We start from the raw sequence: 13,043 nt of genomic DNA on the forward strand, positions 1-13,043 counted from the left end.
GATATTGTCTTTTTTTTCCACTGTAACCTCCAAAACACTTCCAATGGGCATTGATTTTGTCTTTTTATTCCACTGCAACCTTAACCACTCTTCCAAGGGGCATTAAAACCGTCTTGTTAAGCTACTGTCACATCCATGTCTATTCCACGGGGCATTGATATTGTCTTTTTATTTCAGTGTAACCCCCACCACTCTTCCGAGGGGCATTGATATTGTCATTTTATTCCACTGCGAGTTCAACCTCTCTTCTAAGGGGCATTGATATTGTCTTTTTAATTCACTGCGACCTCCACCACTCTTCCAAGGGGCATTAAAACAGTCTTGTTAAGCTACTGTGAACTCCATGTCTCTTCCAAGGGGCATTAAAACCGTCTGGTTAAACCACTCTGAACTCCACAGCTCTTCCGAGGGGCATTGATATTGTCTTTTTATTCCACTGTAACATCCACCACTCTTCCAAGGAGCATTGATTTTGTCTTTTTATTCCACTGCGACCTACACCACTCTTCCAAGGGGCATTGATATTGTCTTTTTAATCCACTGCGACCTCTACCACTCTTCCAAGGGGCATTAAAACCACCTTGTTAAGCTACTGTGACATCGAAGTCTCTTCCAAGTGGCATTAAAACCATCTGGTTAAACCACTCTGAACTCCACAGCTCTCCCAAGCGGCATTTGTATTGTCTTTTTATTCCACTCTAACCTCCACCACTCTTCCAAGGGGCATTGACATTGTCTTTTTATTCCACTGCGACCTCCACCACTCTGCCAAGTGGCATTAAGACCATCTTGTTAAGCTACAGTGACCTCCACAACTCTTCCACGGGGCATTGATATTGTCTTTTATACCACTGTAACCTCTACCACTCTTCCAAGGGGCATTGATATTGTCTTTTTATTCCACTGCGACCTCCACCACTCTTCCAAAGGGCATTGATACTGTCTTTTTAATCCACTACGACCTCCTCCACTCTTCCAAGGGCATTAAAACTGTCTTGTTAAGCTACTGTGACCTCCAGGTCTCTTCCAAGGGGCATTAAAACCGTCCGGTTAAACCACTCTGAACTCCACAGCTCTTCCAAGGGGCATTGATATTGTCTTTTTTTTTCCACTGTAACCTCCAAAACTCTTCCAAGGGGCATTGATTTTGTCTTTTTATTTCACTGCGACCTTAACCACTCTTCCAATGGGCATTGATATTGTCTTTTTAATCCACTGCGACCTCCACCACTCTTCCAAGGGGCATTAAAGCCGTCTTGTTAAGCTACTGTCACGTCCATGTCTATTCCACGGGGAATTGATATTGTCTTTTTATTCCACTGTAACCTCCACCACTCTTCCAAGGTGTATTGATATTGTCTTTTTATTCCACTGCGACTTCAACCTCTCTTCTAAGGGGCATTGATATTGTTATTTCAATCCACTGCGACCTACACCACTCTTCCAAGGGGCATTAAAGCAGTCTTGTTAAGCTACTGTGACATCCACGTCTCTTCCAAGAGGCATTAAAACCGTCTGGTTAAACCACTCTGAACGCCACAGCTCTTCCGAGGGGCATTGATATTGTCTTTTTATTCCACTCTAACCTCCACCACTCTTCTAAGGGGCATTGACATTGTCTTTTTATTCCACTGTGACCTCCACCACTCTTCCAAACGGCATTAAGACCATCTTGTTAAGCTACAGTAACCTCCACAACTCTTCCACGGGGCATTGATATTGTCTTTAAATTCCACTGCGACCTCCACCACTCTTACAAAGGGCATTGATATTGTCTTTTTAATCCACTGCGACCTCCACCACTCTTTCAAGGGCATTAAAACAGTCTTGTTAAGCTACGTTGACCTCCACGTCTCTTCCAAAGGGCATTAAAACTGTCTGGTTAAACCACTCTAAACTCCTCAGCTCTTTCAGGGGGAATTGATGTTGTCTTTTTTTTTCCACTGTAACCTCCACCACTCTTCCAAGGGGCATTGACATTGTCTTTTTATTCCACTGCGACCTCCACCACTCTGCCAAGTGGCATTAAGACCATCTTGTTAAGCTACAATGACCTCCACAACTCTTCCACGGGGCATTGATATTGTCTTTTATACCACTGTAACCTCTACCACTCTTCCAAGGGGCATTGATATTGTCTTTTTATTCCACTGCGACCTCCACCACTCTTCCAAAGGGCATTGATTTTGTCTTTTTAATCCACTACGACCTCCTCCACTCTTCCAAGGACATTAAAACTGTCTTGTTAAGCTACTGTGACCTCCAGGTCTCTTCCAAGGGGCATTAAAACCGTCCGGTTAAACCACTCTGAACTCCACAGCTCTTCCAAGGGGCATTGATATTGTCTTTTTTTTTCCACTGTAACCTCCAAAACTCTTCCAAGGGGCATTGATTTTGTCTTTTTATTTCACTGCGACCTTAACCACTCTTCCAATGGGCATTGATATTGTCTTTTTAATCCACTGCGATCTCCACCACTCTTCCAAGGGGCATTAAAGCCGTCTTGTTAAGCTACTGTCACGTCCATGTCTATTCCACGGGGAATTGATATTGTCTTTTTATTCCACTGTAACCTCCACCACTCTTCCAAGGTGCATTGATATTGTCTTTTTATTCCACTGCTACTTCAACCTCTCTTCTAAGGGGCATTGATATTGTTTTTTCAATTAACTGCGACCTCCACCACTCTTCCAAGGGGCATTAAAACAGTCTTGTTAAGCTACTGTGACATCCACGTCTCTTCCAAGAGACATTAAAACCGTCTGGTTAAACCACTCTGAACTCCACAGCTCTTCCGAGGGGCATTGATATTGTCTTTTTATTCCACTCTAACCTCCACCACTCTTCCAGGGGGAATTGACATTGTCTTTTTATTCCACTGCGACCTCCACCACTCTTCCAAACGGCATTAAGACCATCTTGTTAAGCTACAGTGACCTCCACAACTCTTCCACGGGGCATTGATATTGTCTTTTGTTCCACTGTAACCTCCACCACTCTTCCAAGGGGCATTGATATTGTCTTTAAATTCCACTGCGACCTCCACCACTCTTACAAAGGGCATTGATATTGTCTTTTTAATCCACTGCGACCTCCACCACTCTTTCAAGGGCATTAAAACAGTCTTGTTAAGCTACTGTGACCTCCACGTCTCTTCCAAAGGGCATTAAAACTGTCTGGTTAAACCACTCTAAGCTCCTCAGCTCTTTCAAGGGGAATTGATATTGTCTTTTTTTTCCCACTGTAACCTCCGAAACTCTTCCAAGGGTCATTGATATTGTCTTTTTATTTCACTGCGACCTTAACCACTCTTCCAATGGGCATTGATAATGTCTTTTTATTCCACTGCGACCTCCACCACTCTTCCAAGGGGCATTAAAGCCGTCTTGTTAAGCTACTGTGACCTCCACGTCTCTTCCAAGGGGCATTAAAACCGTCAGGCTAAACCACTCTGAACTCCTCAGCTCTTCCAAGGGGCATTGATATTGTCTTTTTTTTCCACTGTAACCTCCAAAACACTTCCAATGGGCATTGATTTTGTCTTTTTATTCCACTGCAACCTTAACCACTCTTCCAATGGGCATTAATATTGTCTTTTTAATCCACTGCGACCTCCACCACTCTTCCAAGGGGCATTAAAACCGTCTTGTTAAGCTACTGTCACATCCATGTCTATTCCACGGGGCATTGATATTGTCTTTTTATTTCAGTGTAACCCCCACCACTCTTCCGAGGGGCATTGATATTGTCATTTTATTCCACTGCGAGTTCAACCTCTCTTCTAAGGGGCATTGATATTGTCTTTTTAATTCACTGCGACCTCCACCACTCTTCCAAGGGGCATTAAAACAGTCTTGTTAAGCTACTGTGAACTCCATGTCTCTTCCAAGGGGCATTAAAACCGTCTGGTTAAACCACTCTGAACTCCACAGCTCTTCCGAGGGGCATTGATATTGTCTTTTTATTCCACTGTAACATCCACCACTCTTCCAAGGGGCATTGATTTTGTCTTTTTATTCCACTGCGACCTACACCACTCTTCCAAGGGGCATTGATATTGTCTTTTTAATCCACTGCGACCTCTACCACTCTTCCAAGGGGCATTAAAACCACCTTGTTAAGCTACTGTGACATCGAAGTCTCTTACAAGTGGCATTAAAACCATCTGGTTAAACCACTCTGAACTCCACAGCTCTCCCAAGCGGCATTTGTATTGTCTTTTTATTCCACTCTAACCTCCACCACTCTTCCAAGGGGCATTGACATTGTCTTTTTATTCCACTGCGACCTCCACCACTCTTCCAAACGGCATTAAGACCATCTTGTTAAGCTACAGTAACCTCCACAACTCTTCCACGGGGCATTGATATTGTCTTTAAATTCCACTGCGACCTCCACCACTCTTACAAAGGGCATTGATATTGTCTTTTTAATCCACTGCGACCTCCACCACTCTTTCAAGGGCATTAAAACAGTCTTGTTAAGCTACGTTGACCTCCACGTCTCTTCCAAAGGGCATTAAAACTGTCTGGTTAAACCACTCTAAACTCCTCAGCTCTTTCAAGGGGAATTGATATTGTCTTTTTTTTTCCACTGTAACCTCCACCACTCTTCCAAGGGGCATTGACATTGTCTTTTTATTCCACTGCGACCTCCACCACTCTGCCAAGTGGCATTAAGACCATCTTGTTAAGCTACAATGACCTCCACAACTCTTCCACGGGGCATTGATATTGTCTTTTATACCACTGTAACCTCTACCACTCTTCCAAGGGGCATTGATATTGTCTTTTTATTCCACTGCGACCTCCACCACTCTTCCAAAGGGCATTGATTTTGTCTTTTTAATCCACTACGACCTCCTCCACTCTTCCAAGGACATTAAAACTGTCTTGTTAAGCTACTGTGACCTCCAGGTCTCTTCCAAGGGGCATTAAAACCGTCCGGTTAAACCACTCTGAACTCCACAGCTCTTCCAAGGGGCATTGATATTGTCTTTTTTTTTCCACTGTAACCTCCAAAACTCTTCCAAGGGGCATTGATTTTGTCTTTTTATTTCACTGCGACCTTAACCACTCTTCCAATGGGCATTGATATTGTCTTTTTAATCCACTGCGATCTCCACCACTCTTCCAAGGGGCATTAAAGCCGTCTTGTTAAGCTACTGTCACGTCCATGTCTATTCCACGGGGAATTGATATTGTCTTTTTATTCCACTGTAACCTTCACCACTCTTCCAAGGTGCATTGATATTGTCTTTTTATTCCACTGCGACTTCAACCTCTCTTCTAAGGGGCATTGATATTGTTATTTCAATCCACTGCGACCTACACCACTCTTCCAAGGGGCATTAAAGCAGTCTTGTTAAGCTACTGTGACATCCACGTCTCTTCCAAGAGGCATTAAAACCGTCTGGTTAAACCACTCTGAACGCCACAGCTCTTCCGAGGGGCATTGATATTGTCTTTTTATTCCACTCTAACCTCCACCACTCTTCTAAGGGGCATTGACATTGTCTTTTTATTCCACTGTGACCTACACCACTCTTCCAAACGGCATTAAGACCATCTTGTTAAGCTACAGTAACCTCCACAACTCTTCCACGGGGCATTGATATTGTCTTTAAATTCCACTGCGACCTCCACCACTCTTACAAAGGGCATTGATATTGTCTTTTTAATCCACTGCGACCTCCACCACTCTTTCAAGGGCATTAAAACAGTCTTGTTAAGCTACGTTGACCTCCACGTCTCTTCCAAAGGGCATTAAAACTGTCTGGTTAAACCACTCTAAACTCCTCAGCTCTTTCAAGGGGAATTGATATTGTCTTTTTTTTTCCACTGTAACCTCCACCACTCTTCCAAGGGGCATTGACATTGTCTTTTTATTCCACTGCGACCTCCACCTCTCTGCCAAGTGGCATTAAGACCATCTTGTTAAGCTACAATGACCTCCACAACTCTTCCACGGGGCATTGATATTGTCTTTTATACCACTGTAACCTCTACCACTCTTCCAAGGGGCATTGATATTGTCTTTTTATTCCACTGCGACCTCCACCACTCTTCCAAAGGGCATTGATTTTGTCTTTTTAATCCACTACGACCTCCTCCACTTTTCCAAGGACATTAAAACTGTCTTGTTAAGCTACTGTGACCTCCAGGTCTCTTCCAAGGGGCATTAAAACCGTCCGGTTAAACCACTCTGAACTCCACAGCTCTTCCAAGGGGCATTGATATTGTCTTTTTTTTTCCACTGTAACCTCCAAAACTCTTCCAAGGGGCATTGATTTTGTCTTTTTATTTCACTGCGACCTTAACCACTCTTCCAATGGGCATTGATATTGTCTTTTTAATCCACTGCGATCTCCACCACTCTTCCAAGGGGCATTAAAGCCGTCTTGTTAAGCTACTGTCACGTCCATGTCTATTCCACGGGGAATTGATATTGTCTTTTTATTCCACTGTAACCTCCACCACTCTTCCAAGGTGCATTGATATTGTCTTTTTATTCCACTGCTACTTCAACCTCTCTTCTAATGGGCATTGATATTGTTTTTTCAATTAACTGCGACCTCCACCACTCTTCCAAGGGGCATTAAAACAGTCTTGTTAAGCTACTGTGACATCCACGTCTCTTCCAAGAGACATTAAAACCGTCTGGTTAAACCACTCTGAACTCCACAGCTCTTCCGAGGGGCATTGATATTGTCTTTTTATTCCACTCTAACCTCCACCACTTTTCCAGGGGGAATTGACATTGTCTTTTTATTCCACTGCGACCTCCACCACTCTTCCAAACGGCATTAAGACCATCTTATTAAGCTACAGTGACCTCCACAACTCTTCCACGGGGCATTGATATTGTCTTTTGTTCCACTGTAACCTCCACCACTCTTCCAAGGGGCATTGATATTGTCTTTAAATTCCACTGCGACCTCCACCACTCTTACAAAGGGCATTGATATTGTCTTTTTAATCCACTGCGACCTCCACCACTCTTTCAAGGGCATTAAAACAGTCTTGTTAAGCTACTGTGACCTCCACGTCTCTTCCAAAGGGCATTAAAACTGTCTGGTTAAACCACTCTAAGCTCCTCAGCTCTTTCAAGGGGAATTGATATTGTCTTTTTTTTCCCACTGTAACCTCCGAAACTCTTCCAAGGGTCATTGATTTTGTCTTTTTATTTCACTGCGACCTTAACCACTCTTCCAATGGGCATTGATAATGTCTTTTTATTCCACTGCGACCTCCACCACTCTTCCAAGGGGCATTAAAGCCGTCTTGTTAAGCTACTGTGACCTCCACGTCTCTTCCAAGGGGCATTAAAACCGTCAGGCTAAACCACTCTGAACTCCTCAGCTCTTCCAAGGGGCATTGATATTGTCTTTTTTTTCCACTGTAACCTCCAAAACACTTCCAATGGGCATTGATTTTGTCTTTTTATTCCACTGCAACCTTAACCACTCTTCCAATGGGCATTAATATTGTCTTTTTAATCCACTGCGACCTCCACCACTCTTCCAAGGGGCATTAAAACCGTCTTGTTAAGCTACTGTCACATCCATGTCTATTCCACGGGGCATTGATATTGTCTTTTTATTTCAGTGTAACCTCCACCACTCTTCCGAGGGGCATTGATATTGTCATTTTATTCCACTGCGAGTTCAACCTCTCTTCTAAGGGGCATTGATATTGTCTTTTTAATTCACTGCGACCTCCACCACTCTTCCAAGGGGCATTAAAACAGTCTTGTTAAGCTACTGTGAACTCCATGTCTCTTACAAGGGGCATTAAAACCGTCTGGTTAAACCACTCTGAACTCCACAGCTCTTCCGAGGGGCATTGATATTGTCTTTTTATTCCACTGTAACATCCACCACTCTTCCAAGGGGCATTGATTTTGTCTTTTTATTCCACTGTGACCTACACCACTCTTCCAAGGGGCATTGATATTGTCTTTTTAATCCACTTCGACCTCTACCACTCTTCCAAGGGGCATTAAAACCACCTTGTTAAGCTACTGTGACATCGAAGTCTCTTCCAAGTGGCATTAAAACCATCTGGTTAAACCACTCTGAACTCCACAGCTCTCCCAAGCGGCATTTGTATTGTCTTTTTATTCCACTCTAACCTCCACCACTCTTCCAAGGGGCATTGACATTGTCTTTTTATTCCACTGCGACCTCCACCTCTCTGCCAAGTGGCATTAAGACCATCTTGTTAAGCTACAGTGACCTCCACAACTCTTCCACGGGGCATTGATATTGTCTTTTATACCACTGTAACCTCTACCACTCTTCCAAGGGGCATTGATATTGTCTTTTTATTCCACTGCGACCTCCACCACTCTTCCAAAGGGCATTGATATTGTCTTTTTAATCCACTACGACCTCCTCCACTCTTCCAAATGCATTAAAACTGTCTTGTTAAGCTATTGTGACCTCCAGGTCTCTTCCAAGGGGCATTAAAACCGTCCGGTTAAACCACTCTGAACTCCACAGCTCTTCCAAGGGGCATTGATATTGTCTTTTTTTTTTCACTGTAACCTCCAAAACTCTTCCAAGGGGCATTGATTTTGTCTTTTTATTTCACTGCGACCTTAACCACTCTTCCAATGGGCATTGATATTGTCTTTTTAATCCACTGCGACCTCCACCACTCTTCCAAGGGGCATTAAAGCCGTCTTGTTAAGCTACTGTCACGTCCATGTCTATTCCACGGGGAATTGATATTGTCTTTTTATTCCACTGTAACCTCCACAACTCTTCCAAGGTGCATTGATATTGTCTTTTTATTCCACTGCGACTTCAACCTCTCTTCTAAGGGGCATTGATATTGTTATTTCAATCCACTGCGACCTACACCACTCTTCCAAGGGGCATTAAAGCAGTCTTGTTAAGCTACTGTGACATCCACGTCTCTTCCAAGAGGCATTAAAACCGTCTGGTTAAACCACTCTGAACTCCACAGCTCTTCCGAGGGGCATTGATATTGTCTTTTTATTCCACTCTAACCTCCACCACTCTTCTAAGGGGCATTGACATTGTCTTTTTATTCCATTGCGACCTCCACCACTCTTCCAAACGGCATTAAGACCATCTTGTTAAGCTACAGTAACCTCCACAACTCTTCCACGGGGCATTGATATTGTCTTTAAATTCCACTGCGACCTCCACCACTCTTACAAAGGGCATTGATATTGTCTTTTTAATCCACTGCGACCTCCACCACTCTTTCAAGGGCATTAAAACAGTCTTGTTAAGCTACTGTGACCTCCACGTCTCTTCCAAGGGGCATTAAAACTGTCTGGTTAAACCACTCTAAACTCCTCAGCTCTTTCAAGGGGAATTGGTATTGTCTTTTTTTTTCCACTGTAACCTCCACCACTCTTCCAAGGGGCATTGACATTGTCTTTTTATTCCACTGCGACGTCCACCACTCTGCCAAGTGGCATTAAGACCATCTTGTTAAGCTACAATGACCTCCACAACTCTTCCACGGGGCATTGATATTGTCTTTTATACCACTGTAACCTCTACCACTCTTCCAAGGGGCATTGATATTGTCTTTTTATTCCACTGCGACCTCCACCACTCTTCCAAAGGGCATTGATTTTGTCTTTTTAATCCACTACGACCTCCTCCACTCTTCCAAGGACATTAAAACTGTCTTGTTAAGCTACTGTGACCTCCAGGTCTCTTCCAAGGGGCATTAAAACCGTCCGGTTAAACCACTCTGAACTCCACAGCTCTTCCAAGGGGCATTGATATTGTCTTTTTTTTTCCACTGTAACCTCCAAAACTCAAGGGGCATTGATTTTGTCTTTTTATTTCACTGCGACCTTAACCACTCTTCCAATGGGCATTGATATTGTCTTTTTAATCCACTGCGATCTCCACCACTCTTCCAAGGGGCATTAAAGCCGTCTTGTTAAGCTACTGTCACGTCCATGTCTATTCCACGGGGAATTGATATTGTCTTTTTATTCCACTGTAACCTCCACCACTCTTCCAAGGTGCATTGATATTGTCTTTTTATTCCACTGCTACTTCAACCTCTCTTCTAAGGGGCATTGATATTGTTTTTTCAATTAACTGCGACCTCCACCACTCTTCCAAGGGGCATTAAAACAGTCTTGTTAAGCTACTGTGACATCCACGTCTCTTCCAAGAGGCATTAAAACCGTCTGGTTAAACCACTCTGAACTCCACAGCTCTTCCGAGGGGCATTGATATTGTCTTTTTATTCCACTCTAACCTCCACCACTCTTCCAGGGGGAATTGACATTGTCTTTTTATTCCACTGCGACCTCCACCACTCTTCCAAACGGCATTAAGACCATCTTGTTAAGCTACAGTGACCTCCACAACTCTTCCACGGGGCATTGATATTGTCTTTTATTCCACTGTAACCTCCACCACTCTTCCAAGGGGCATTGATATTGTCTTTAAATTCCACTGCGACCTCCACCACTCTTACAAAGGGCATTGATATTGTCTTTTTAATCCACTGCGACCTCCACCACTCTTTCAAGGGCATTAAAACAGTCTTGTTAAGCTACTGTGACCTCCACGTCTCTTCCAAAGGGCATTAAAACTGTCTGGTTAAACCACTCTAAGCTCCTCAGCTCTTTCAAGGGGAATTGATATTGTCGTTTTTTTCCCACTGTAACCTCCGAAACTCTTCCAAGGGTCATTGATTTTGTCTTTTTATTTCACTGCGACCTTAACCACTCTTCCAATGGGCATTGATAATGTCTTTTTATTCCACTGCGACCTCCACCACTCTTCCAAGGGGCATTAAAGCCGTCTTGTTAAGCTACTGTCACGTCCATATCTATTCCATGGGGAATTGATATTGTCTTTTTATTCCACTGTAACCTCCACCTCTCTTCCAAGGGGCATTGATATTGTCTTTTTATTCCACTGCGACTTCAGCCTCTCTTTTAAGTGGCATTGATATTGTTTTTTCAATCCACTGCGACCTCCACCACTCTTCCAAGGGGCATTAAAACAGTCTTGTTAAGCTACTGTGACCTCCACGTCTCTTCCAAGGGGCATTAAAACCATCTGGTTACACTACTCTGAACTCCACAGCTCTTCCGACCGGCATTGATATTGTCTTTTTATTCCACTCTAACCTCCACCACTCTTCCAAGGGGCCTTGACATTGTCTTTTTATTCCACTGTGACCTCCACCACTCTTCCAAACGGCATTAAGACCATCTTGTTAAGCTACAGTGACCTCCACAACTCTTCCACGGGGCATTGATATTGTCTTTTATTCCACTGTAACCTCCACCACTCTTCCAAGGGGCATTGACATTGTCTTTTTATTTCACTGTAACCTCCACCACTCTTCCAAAGGGCATTGATATTGTCTTTTTAATCCACTGCGACTTCCTCCACTCTTCCAAGGGCATTAAAACAGTCTTGTTAAGCTACTGTGACCTCAACTTCTCCTCCAAGGGGCATTAAAATGGCCTGGTAAAACCACTCTGTACTCCACAGCTCTTCCAAGGGACATTGATATTGTCTTTTTTTTCCACTGTAACCTCCAAAACTCTTCCAAAGGGCATTGATATTGTCTTTTTAATCCACTGCGACCTCCACCACTCTTCCAAGGGGCATTAAAACCGTCTTGTTAAGCTACTTTCACGTCCATGTCTATTCCACGGGGCATTGATATTGTCTTTTAATTCCACTGTAACCTCCACCACTCTTCCAAGAGGCATTGATATTGTCTTTTTATTCCACTGCGACCTTCACCACTCTTCCAAGGGGCATTTAAACAGTCTTGTTAAGCTACTGTGACTTCCACGTCTCTTCCAAGGGGCATTAAAACCGTCTGGTTAAACCACTCTGAACTCCACAGCTCTTCCGAGGGGCATTGGTATTGTCTTTTTATTCCACTGTAACCTCCACCACTCTTCCAAGGGGCATTGATTTTGTCTTTTTATTCCACTGCGACCTACACCACTCTTCCAAGGGGCATTAAAACCACCTTGTTAAGCTACTGTGACATCGAAGTCTCTTCCAAGTGGCATTAAAACCATCTGGTTAAACCACTCTGAACTCCACAGCTCTCCCAAGCGGCATTTGTATTGTCTTTTTATTCCACTCTAACCTCCACCACTCTTCCAAGGGGCATTGACATTGTCTTTTTATTCCACTGCGACCTCCACCACTCTGCCAAGTGGCATTAAGACCATCTTGTTAAGCTACAGTGACCTCCACAACTCTTCCACGGGGCATTGATATTGTCTTTTATACCACTGTAACCTCTACCACTCTTCCAAGGGGCATTGATATTGTCTTTTTATTCAACTGCGACCTCCACCACTATTCCAAAGGGCATTGATATTGTCTTTTTAATCCACTACGACCTCCTCCACTCTTCCAAGGGCATTAAAACTGTCTTTTTAAGCTACTGTGACCTCCAGGTCTCTTCCAAGGGGCATTAAAACCGTCCGGTTAAACCACTCTGAACTCCACAGCTCTTCCAAGGGGCATTGATATTGTCTTTTTTTTTCCACTGTAACCTCCAAAACTCTTCCAAGGGGCATTGATTTTGTCTTTTTATTTCACTGCGACCTTAACCACTCTTCCAATGGGGATTGATATTGTCTTTTTAATGCACTGCGACCTCCACCACTCTTCCAAGGGGCATTAAAGCCGTCTTGTTAAGCTACTGTCACGTCCATGTCTATTCCATGGGAAATTGATATTGTCTTTTTATTCCCTTGTAACCTCCACCACTCTTCCAAGGTGCATTGATAATGTCTTTTTATTCCACTGCGACTTCAACCTCTCTTCTAAGGGGCATTGATATTGTTTTTTCAATCCACTGCGACCTCCACCACTCTTCCAAGGGGCATTAAAACAGTCTTGTTAAGCTACTGTGACCTCCACGCCTCTTCCAATGGGCATTAAAACCATCTGGTTAAACTACTCTGAACTCCACAGCTCTTCCGACGGGCATTGATATTGTCTTTATATTCCACTCGAACCTCCACCACTCTTCCAAGGGGCCTTGACATTG

The sequence above is a fragment of the Phyllobates terribilis genome, unplaced genomic scaffold (assembly GCF_046119375.1).
Source record: "Phyllobates terribilis strain yellow unplaced genomic scaffold, ASM4611937v1 Scaffold_15__1_contigs__length_34870131, whole genome shotgun sequence".
NCBI lineage: Eukaryota > Metazoa > Chordata > Amphibia > Anura > Dendrobatidae > Phyllobates > Phyllobates terribilis.